Source organism: Triticum dicoccoides, chromosome 3B (genome assembly GCF_002162155.2).
Source record: "Triticum dicoccoides isolate Atlit2015 ecotype Zavitan chromosome 3B, WEW_v2.0, whole genome shotgun sequence".
Lineage (NCBI taxonomy): Eukaryota > Viridiplantae > Streptophyta > Magnoliopsida > Poales > Poaceae > Triticum > Triticum dicoccoides.
The window spans coordinates 416,621,594-416,632,663 of record NC_041385.1 but is presented as its reverse complement, the minus strand read 5'-3'; the positions used below and the strand labels follow the sequence as shown (position 1 = coordinate 416,632,663).

The 11,070-nt window shown below is 41.6% G+C and overlaps 1 long non-coding RNA gene across 22 annotated transcripts; it reads right to left on the bottom strand.

The window, feature by feature from the left end:
• Nucleotides 1–2,544: 2,544 nt before the first annotated feature.
• Nucleotides 2,545–10,532, bottom strand: LOC119276273. Of its 22 annotated transcripts, none has more exons than XR_005136473.1 (14): nucleotides 9,976–10,526; nucleotides 9,412–9,490; nucleotides 9,239–9,303; nucleotides 8,900–9,109; nucleotides 8,740–8,809; nucleotides 8,467–8,535; nucleotides 7,271–7,433; nucleotides 7,007–7,193; nucleotides 6,782–6,940; nucleotides 6,132–6,486; nucleotides 5,435–5,721; nucleotides 5,176–5,334; nucleotides 3,294–3,433; nucleotides 2,545–2,836 (listed from the first exon to the last, which is right to left on the bottom strand). It is a non-coding gene; the product is annotated as an uncharacterized LOC119276273 (long non-coding RNA). The 22 variants fall into 22 exon arrangements; XR_005136472.1 differs by having other exon boundaries at nucleotides 7,271–7,422; XR_005136479.1 differs by having other exon boundaries at nucleotides 6,132–6,192; nucleotides 6,308–6,486; nucleotides 7,271–8,809; nucleotides 9,976–10,532.
• Between the last annotated feature and the right edge of the window lie 538 nt (nucleotides 10,533–11,070).

Genomic DNA, 11,070 nt, shown 5'->3' with positions numbered 1-11,070 from the left:
CAAGAGTGCACGTCTCTGTGTCGTGGACATGGACCAAGATCAGCAGTTGTTTGATCCATTCAGCTCCGGCTCATGCGACTCCTTCTAATGATGATGATGCTTTTTACAAGTGCCAGTAGTAGCTTGAAGGAAAGAGCCTCCTGTTGATGAAAATAGAATGATGCTAGCATCAATTTTGAAGCAGCATCAGCAGTAGATCTAGCATCAATTTTGTTCTCAGCTTCTCTTTGGTTGAAATTTTGCTCATAAATAGGGGGTTATATGTTGATGATAAATCATGGTTGTTGAAAATAGTCTCCCAAGAGGTGAAGAACCAAATCCATTGTATATTTTATCTGTTCTTTCCCAAACCAAACACACACTTAGATACAAACACCGCGGTAACTTTGACCCAAGGAAAAAAATGTTGGAAAATATACCCGGGTAATTGATGTGAAAATATCATGGTAATATACGCACAAAAGAGCTGATAACTCACATACAAATATCACGGTAATTTTGGACCCTAGGAAAATGTTCTTGAAAACATACCCTGATAAATTACGTGAAAATAATATGGTAATATATGAAAAACATACCCGATAAATTACATACAAACAACGCGGTAACTTTTACCAAAGAAAGAAAAACGTTGTTGAAAAACATACCCGGTAACTTATATGAAAATACCCATGGTAATATACGAACCATCTATCCGATAACCTACTTACAAACACCACGGTAACTTTAACCAAGGAGGGGAAATTATTGAAAAACATAATTGATAATTTAAGTGAAAATAGCACGGTAATATATGAACCACATGCCCGATAAGTTACTTATAAACATCACGGTAACTTTGACCAAAGGGGGGTGGGATTGTTAAAAACATCCCCCGATAACTTATGTGAAAATAGCACGATACTTAAAGAACAGTGTACCTGATAACTTATGTACAAATACCGCGGTAACTTTGACAAAGGAGAGAAAAAGTTGTTGGAAACATAACCCCCTCCCCCTGATAACTTATGTAATAATAGCACGGTAATGCACGAATTACATACCTGATAACTTAAGTACAAACACCGCTGTAACTTTTGACCAAGGGGGAAAAATTGCTGAAAAATATAACCTTGTTAATTTATGTATAAATACCACGGTGAATAACATACTACAGGGGTGGTAACTTATGTAGCCGAGGCATGTTAACTTTTGACCCAGAAAAAGAAGTCGTCGGAATATACGTACCAACATGGGATATAGTTCCGAAGATCTCGTGGCGACAAATCTTTTATGTGAAAACGGTTTTGTATCGGATCGATGGTTTGAGCTACAAAACATTTTGAATTTTGAGAATAAGAAGAATCTAAGATGACATCGACTTTTTTGTGCTCTAGTGCATACATACATATGCATGTAGAGAAGGTGTGAGAACAATGTTTATGCCTCCGGTAATTTATGTGAAATACCACGGTAAGTTGCATACTACATGTGTGATAACTTATGTAGCCGAGGCGTGGTAACTTTTGATCTGGAAAAAAATACGTCGAAACATACCAACATGAGATCTAGTTTTGAATAACTCGTCGTGACGAGTCTTCTACGTCAAAACGGTTTTTGCATCGGACTGGCGGTTTGAGCTACAAAACATTTTTAAATTTTTGGAATAAGGAGAATCTAGGATGAGATCAGCTTTTTTGTCTTCTGATGCATGCATGTAATTAGAGTAATGAATGCCCGTGAAAGAAAGGTGATTCATTCTAATGCAACTAGTAAAATGCTCGTGCGTTGCTACGGGCCATAATGCATAAGAATGAATTTGTCTTCATAAAATTTATCCATCTAAACAGTCTGGACTATCTTAAATACACACCATATATGAAGGAGACAATAATCCTAGACGCACGGACCCTTATGAGAGTTTTAGAGAATCTCCTTCTAACTCATCTTTCTCCCCCTAATTTTCAGCTGGGGTTGGCCCCATCCTTCCCTGATCTTAAATCATGTTGGTCCACAGTCGATAGTCCGTTGAACCCATAAAAGAACTTCACGTAGATGTAGCATTACTCTGGAGGAGAAATATGGTTGTCCAGACTATCCGACTGTTATCACCAACACATGGTCTCTCTTTTTTTCTGCCGGGCCCTCCCCTTACTACTCCTGCCATAGCGAGACTTTTTTTTATTGGAACCCTTTCCTTTAAAAACATGGCTAACATGTAACCTTAGGATCGTCATGCATGTCATGTGACCTTTTTATGGTAGATAACTTTTCTTCTTCCTACTATCTCTGCCATTGAAGCCCCCTTCTCCAATAAAAAAATACATTTTTAATAGAAGGATAAACATATTGCGCCATAAAGAAAATGCAATTAGTGCATATCATATGACCTTGGCGTCTTTTATGGTAGATAATTTTTCTTCTACTCACTATCTCTGCCTTGGAACCCCCCTTCTCTAATAAAAAACAATACATTTTTCGTAGCAGGATAAACGTATTGCGCCATGAAGCAAGTGCAATCAGTACATGCACACCGATATGTTCTCTGTAGCAAAAGTTTACTTGTTTTTTTTTTTTTGCAAAATCCATCATATCTCCACATCTCCACGACTTAACTCAATTTTTTCAGATTCGTCTTGACTAATATTACAACCACTACCGTAGCATCTGGTCCTTCTTGAATCCTTGTCGATAGCTACCGTCTTGTCCTCCTCAAATCCTTGTCGCTAGCAATCTTGGCGTTGGACGGTCGTAACGGTCGCTGCTAAGAATTGTGACGCACACAACATGTCTTGTGGTGGTGTGTCTGATACAACTGCAGAGTGTCCATTTGTGTTTGTGCTTCTGTTAGGCAAGTCTGGTAAGTATGCATGTACGCTGTAGTCAATTTCACAGCTGAACAGTGTAGTAATAAAGATAAGAGGCTTGTAAATATGCAGTAAATATGTAACAAAGAACAGTGTAGTACTTTACAAGTAAATCGGAACGGAGGGAGTAGTACTTTACATGTAGTAAATATGTAGTACTTTACAAGTAAATCGATTTACTTGTCGTGGTTTTAGTTGTCGTTGCTATACATGTATTAAAATTTAAAAGGGATAGGAGTTTCTTTGCTTCACATAGCCTCTGTAGAAATGTAATGACTAAAATACTAATAAATCTAATGGTTCCAATAAATAGAAATTCAGGGATAGGAGTTTCTACAGCTTGGACGGACGGTGGTACAATCCATATAATTCATCTGAGCAGTACCTAGTGACTTGTTTCACAATCAAGTAGTTCTGGAAGCCCCTTAAAGCATAGAAGTAACTCACCATACTCTCCCTACTCCTGGCGAAAATCAATCCTTGTTCCCTCCCCATGGAGCATGGAACATACACATCAGCAATTCATGTTCACTCCTTAAATGGTCATTCAGAGAAGCATGTAGCCTGCTGCAAAAATATAGTAAATCCTGTCCAAAGCAACAATCTCTAAGATACAACCATATCTAGTTCAAATGCAATAAAAAAAATTAGTGCTTGTGTTTCCAACAAAAAATGTTAACATCTCTGGCTATATTACTTTGAATCGGGATATCTGCTATGGAGTTCATGAAAACAACACACACAATATTAGTATAATGCAAATGCTTTATACATACGCATAGGCTTCATTTCTGATCCAAATTATGGAATATGAGCACATGTAAAGCCCAGAGAAGTCCAATACAGTACGCTTCATGTGGAATTCAAGTTGTTAAATTAAATAACTACATGCACCAAGATAACAATATGTGTTTTTGTACATTAATTCAGTTCATAATATCTAGCAAAGGTGTATGCTCACTCATTTCTCTTTGGTTCCATTCCTTCGTTCTTCCTTGGTGCAAAACATGAACTATTAACCACGTGAATCTTTTTCCGCCTATCATTGGCCCTTTTACATATTTTCTTGCCCTTGTTCTTCCACTTTTGTTATTACTACAGATGTCTGGGCTTCCTATATTTCCCTTACCTTATGCATCCTACAGCTTAATGGAGTGGCATTCGGTTTTTGGAATGCTCAAACGGAAATATACATTATCTAGTAAGTTATTTAGTAATTTAAATAAATCATGTAAGTTCACTTTTCTTATTTCCTTAGACTGAAGATACTTGTGATATGTTACGAGTGGAATCTATGAGAGAAAAAAAGCAATTGCGTTCTTGAAAAGAACTGATTTCATGCGCTCGAACGTTTCTTCGGGACCCAACTCCAAACCAAGGAAAGGATCGAATCTGTTTTTAGAACATGGCTCTGCTGTTGTATAACTACCTATGAATTCACAAATCTAGAAGGCCATTCACCATATGCAATGAATACACAATGTTTTATTGATTGGTGATGAACAAGTACAAAAAACAGTAAGGGTGTGTTTGGTTTGTGCCCCAATTTGCCCTGTCAAATTTTTGGCATGACCAAAGTGAGGGCATGACCAAAAAATTGGCAAGTTGTTATTGTTTGGTTTATAGCCACTGAACCTTCCAAAATGTTGGCAGATATTACATTTGGTTTGACAACTTGAATTGATTTGTGTTTTTAGTTATAATGTTGAGCCAATAACAAATAAACTCAAAACTTTATTTTTGTAATATGGACACTTAATTAACTGTAGCATGCAGAAAGAAATGAAATGGGTCATTCACAAAAACAATGAAAAGATACAACGTTTGTGCTCAACGAAACTTGCGCTGCCTTTACGAAAACAGAGACAATTTCATTCGCAAGAAAAGAAAAAGAGACAAACAACCGTAATTTAGTAGTACTATTTCTTCTCCGGCTATTGGACTGTGCTAAACAGAATTAGTTGCGCGATCTAAGTGATCAGAACGACCCAAAGAAATACTCAGCCGATTAATCCGCCGCACCGATTGTTCGAACTATACAAGATTAAAAAAACTAACACGAGATCCTCGTATCAGCCGGCGAGGGACGTGCTCGCCAATTTTTTGGCGACCAATTTCGGCGCCCTCGATGCGCCCACGAGTTGGCAGAAGTAACACTGAGCCTTCGGGGCGAGCCAGGGCGAGCCAATATTTTGGCGATGGTCCAAACAGGGCCCAAATCGCAAGGGCATGCCAAAAAACAGATAGGGTCGGCGTTGGTGCTAATCCAAACGCCCCCTAAGCATCATGTGGATAGAAAAGGATGACAGGGTTGCTACCGAGAACATACCGATTACAGAAAAAGGATGTCAGGCTTGCTTCTAGTTCTTGAGTTTTTGGTCAGATATCAGCTCATCAACCAAGATTCTTAAATGCAGCTTCAATAACCTCATTTCAGTTCCTTCTTCGTCAACTATTTCATCAATGCAGGCTCAATAACCGTCCAAACCTAAACCCGTTATCAAAATACTCAGGATATTAGCTACCGATGAGCATTCACAAGCGAGATATCTAAAACATTTAATAAATCTCATGAGGTGAACACTTACTTGGAAATACTTTGGAAGAGTGTTGTATTTACAGACCTCTTGAAATGCCAGTAGGGTCATTACATGCCGCAGATGTAGAACATATGCCGGGCATATTGTGCTTAAGCCACCAAAGACTTAAAGTCTCGGGAATAAGTAGGTGGTCGCGTCCAACATTGTGATTGATCATTAAAATAGTATTCCAACTAAAAATATTCAATTCTTAGGTGGTCGTGTCCAACATTGTGATCTCCTTTTATTCATTTTGATGACAAGTATTTTCGGACGGAGGACATTTCATAAAACACCTGAAAGGTATAGCTTAATTAGTATCAGTACGTAGTGATTCTTGCTACCATGAATTTAGATATATATATATAGAGAGAGAGAGAGGGAGGGAGGGATCATATTATGCATCGTCCTTCGCTTATCTAGTGTGAGGAACTACAGATAGAAAGGAGAAATATGCTTGGAACTGATGGATATAGAATGCAGTGCATCATAACCAAATATGGACGAAGCGGCAATGGCTGTAAAAGCAATCACGTGATGAAAATTTGCAAACGGGAACATGGAACAAAAACAGGAAGAGTTTCCATCTCATGTATAGTAGTAAAGGAACCCTGAAAATGGCTGTAAAAGCAATCACGTGACCGATAACATACTCCCTGTCGTAAAGGAACCCTAACATATAAAGTTGTACTATTTCATCACATACCTTATTAGCGCAGTAGTACGTCTTTCCCGATGCCCAGACCCTGCGACCGATAACATACTCCCTGTCGTTGCAGAAGAATGGAAATTGCACAGGCAAGGCAAGCAGTGACGGCAAAACTTATATAGTTTGTAATGCATTCCAGAAATATTGCCAGGGATATCACGCAGATACCTCACCTTCCTGACCCAGCAAACAACCATTGTTCCAGTCTTTGTGCACCCGTCGTTCAATCTCGTGCTGCAGATATTGTCCCAAGTGTTCTTGACCCGGAAGTCATCATCCCAGAAGAAATCCCTAACAACATCCAGCGACGCGTCTTTGAAGATAGTGGCAATGCAGTACTGCGGCGGGCATTCTAGAATGAAACAAAGTGACCAATTTTTTTAACCCTGAGCTATAGTATAGTATCTTGTATGTCTAAACACTGAATTACTGAACCAAACTTCATTGCAACCAGTATCACAAATCTACATCTCTCATCAACAATCCAAAAACAGTATAATAATTGATATAATTTTGAAAAGTTCAGACACCGTTGCTCTTGAATTGTAAGGCTATGTCTGAATCAACTTTGAAAGACTACACACACAAAATTCTTCAGTTATGCAGTCGCTCAACTAAAAAACTAACTAAGAAGGCTTCATGCATACCTTGGGATCTCTTCTCTAGCCCTGGTACCGCATCGTCGGCAATGTGTGTTCCATCATGTGTAGGCCGGGCCGCCGTCCTTATCTTCGACGACCCTCCCTGCATCAAGTCCATGTGCTCACTGAAATTGTTGCTCCGGCGCCACAGAAGCCTCCTTTGCTCTACACGATTTACAATCAAATCAGGCGACCACAACACTATGCACAACACGCACACACAGACCGTACCCTTTGCCTGTAGCCACCGGCTCGCGTGCACCCTCAAGCACAAACCTGCATGCGCCTCTGCCGACTGACCATAGCTGATTAGTTTCACTTCTTTCTAGGATTCCATTTTGCGCTAGACCACCAAGTCCTCCACCAATATCCGCAACAACCCCGTGGCATGGTAAGTGAAGGATACATCACAAATACTCTGAAAAAGGATGGAAAATAAACATAATTGTCACATGAAGATATTATAATGTAAATGGAACAGCCGGAGAGGCTTACGCTCAAGCTGAAAGAGCCATGATCCCACAGGTCTTAATCCGTCCCTTCGTGTAAATAACAAAGGAATTGATACAGTACTTTAATATAGCATTTGACAAACAATAAGCAAGAAGATGATTGATGCTTCATTCTCTAATACATGTCTTTAGTTCCTGCATACACACTGGACGGATTTAATTCAGATGAAGATAAGGAAAAACTGGCGCACCCTTCCTATGCACATGGCATATCCATTAGAGAATTAGTGGCAGTGGTTAACCTAAAGAGTCTGGAATTACATTACACAAAAAGAAAAGAGGGAAATGTGTAGACATCATATCATACAGCTAGAATGCTAAACGTTGCTCCTAGCTGAACTGAACTAAAATGGCAGCCAAGTCTGAACTTGAACTCAACTAAATGGCAACTTGAGCTAATATAATTGGTCCAAAAAGATCATTTTAAAACTGTATCGGAGATAACCATGGAAATAATTTATAGAACATAAAAAAGAAAAACAACATTTAGCTTCTTGTAACCATACAAGTGGCAGGAATATACAAACAGAATTATCTTTGGGTGCCCAAAACAACTTCACTTCAATTACTCACTATACAATTTGGTTTTGTAAAATGGTAGATCGGAAGTTTCTTTCTGGTTGATACAATAACTATGCATGAGGTGCTAGCTCCAGTAAAGTACTCCCTCAGTCTGAAAATACTTGTCATCAAAATGGACTAAAAGGGATGTATCTAGAACTAAAATACATCTAGATACATCTCCTTTTATTCATTTTGATGACAAGTAGTTCCGGACGGAGGGAGTATATGTCAGTTCTACCAGATTGCAATAATATCGGATAGGCCTCCAAATAGGTGCATGTTGACAAGAAAATATGACTGCTATACTAAGTATTCACTATACCATGCATGCTTTCTTAATGGTAATATTTATTGATTTCGCTATTCTGCAAATACGAACGACTGATGCTTTCCCACCACGAATACATTTTTTACTACCCCAAAGTATTGGAGTACTCCCTCCGTCCGGAAATACTTGTCGGAGGAATGGGTGTATCTAGACGTATTTTAGTTGTACATACATTCATTTTTATGCATTTCTCCGACAAGTAATTCCGGACGGAGGGAGTACTATGCAACCACACACCAAAGTATTGGAGTAGTACTGACAACAACACACTAACAATAGCACCGTACCTACAGTGTCTCTCGAGGTATTTCTTTAACTCAGGAGCGTACTTTAGCCCTGACATATCGAACCTGAACCTGAAAACAATGATTGTCGGTTTAATAGATAGTGCACATGCACAACCATGTGATAGTTTAACTGGACATCAAAATCCCGTTGTCCACATGCGTAATGTAAACCCTGCCTGGCATGAAGATCATGGCACAAACCATTCTAAGAAAACTAAGAAATTTTATTTGTCATGGATGTGGTGGTGAGAACACAAAACAGCAGGGGCACACCAAGCAGACGTGCACAGCAGCAGCAACCAGCAACATCCACACACGCACATTAGCAAGCAAGCATTGAGATCTGCCAAGGTCGTATGGGGCAAGATAAGCGATACATGCTTGACCATACGTGCACCGGAGTAGGGAATATGTCGAGGGCGCGGCGGCGTACCTATCTTGTTAGCGTGGCCGCGGGTGGAGACTGAGGCTGGGCGCGGCTCCCCAGGAAGAAGACCTTCCGCCACAATGCCATCAACGTGCACGGGCGCCAGCATCCTCACGGCGGCACCCAGCCTCGACGACCCCTCTTACTCTTCCTTCCGCCATCATGGTGGTGGTGTCCGTGGAGGGCATAGGGTTGCGGGCAGCCTCGATGACCCCTCTTGCATTTGATGACAAGTATTTCACGAGAAGTTATTTGCAAAAAAAGGTCCCATATTCAGCTGCAATTTTTGCCCTTTGTCCAATTGTGTAGACACAGTTCTGTCTATAGTATGCTTATATTGCAAACCTCAATGACCATGTCCTCCAGGCTCAAAGAGTCGATGCTGCTGTAGCCTAGCTGAGAAGCCACGTCTGGAAGGTGTTCAGTTCAAGAGAACGTCAATAGGGTTTCCCCCAACCATAGAAAACACATCAACTATGTTCAAAGTGAAGAAAGGATGTTGGATGTTGTCGGCTTACTCTGTACTGAAACAGTAACATCAGAAACTGCATACCGCTCTTTCAGATCATCATAACGCTGACGGAGCTTTGCCATTGCCTGCACGCATAATATCTCCACTGTGATTCAATAGATCGTAAGCTCGAGATGCACATGTCAGAACGAACAAAGTCCAGGGTCTTAGCAAAAAGATTGTCCATTTTAATGCAAATGCAAGGTATCATAGGCTCTGTATCCATCTTATGTGAAGGGTGTATACAAGCAAGATCACACGAGCACAAGGATGCTCCATTCATATGCAGCATGGACATAACCATGATGAACACAGCACACACTGAAGCTAGACCCGCAAAGTCCACACTCTGAGTTTACACTTGTTGCATTACAGACCAAATTTGGATCCAGTTTTTACACGGATGGATTAAATTAGACTGATGTTTAAGAAGCAATGCAGAGCCAAAAGAGAACCAGCCCTTTTAGTATGTCTGCTGAATCTGAATCACAGTTATCTAAGTCACCCCGTCTCAATAAAACAAAAATAACAAAATCATGAGGAGGGTGGAATTTGCAGAAGGGAAAAGAACCTGAGAAAACGAATCAGGGTCTGAAATAGCATGTGCCCCCTTGCTCTTCAACATATCGTTCACGTCTAACTCAAGTGGGACATCGATCCAGATGGTGGGGGCGGCGATGCGCCAGGAGGAGGCGGAGGCGACCTCGCGCGGGAAGTAGGCCGGGCGGAGGCTCGCTGGGTTCGAGGGAGGGGCCAGGTGAGGGTCTGAACCATCGGGGCACCTAGTGGAGGTGCTCGGCTGCTGCAGCGGTTGGGGCGGCGGCCGAGTCGCGGAACCGGCAATGAGGCAGGATTCGGTGCGCCTCCAGCAGATCTGGGTGGGGGGAGACCGGCGATGGGACCACTGGTCCCGTGGGCGGGGGTGGTGGGGCGGTGGTGCTCTGGGGAAGACGGCGGCAGCGGCGCGCTCGGGAAGACGGCGGGGGCAGCAGGGTGGCGGCGCTCCAGGGAAGAAGGAGGGTCCGGCGGCGCGCAGTTAGGTGGCGGGGATGACGGCGCGCCGGAAGGAGGCGGGAGTGGTGGCGCACCGGCAGGAGGAGGGGATTTTTTTCGTTGTCCCTGGTTAACCTACGAAATTTCGTTGATTTCTTAAGGACGAAAAAAAACCAGCAGAGGTGGGACGAAAATTGACCAGCAGAGACTATCAACTGCTTCATTAGAAGTAGAGATTATGCATGTAATTAAAGAGGAAAGAGGAGGTGTGTGATAGTTTTAGCTATGTGGCACACCTGTGCCAAATATCATAGTCCCTCTCTCTCTTTTTAAAGGGCATGCATTATAGTCTCACCCCGGCCAGCTGCATAAACCATTGCCTGCAAGTTTGTGCATGTAACCGAAGGCTGCAATATAGATCCCCATCTGGGCTTGCTTGTAAATTCATGTCAGGAACCAACATCTAAGACCGTGAGATCCCAGATCCTTATTATTAGTAGCAAGGTGTACGGTGTAAACTTGTTCAAACTCCCGCTCTGATCAACCGCGACTCCGCAACTAACTTGACCTGCTCCTGCTCGTCACAGTGAAGGTCCTGGCTTACGCTTTTCAGACGAGGCAGTGGATCGTACTGCAATACTGGTATGAGCTATATATGAGCTATATATATATC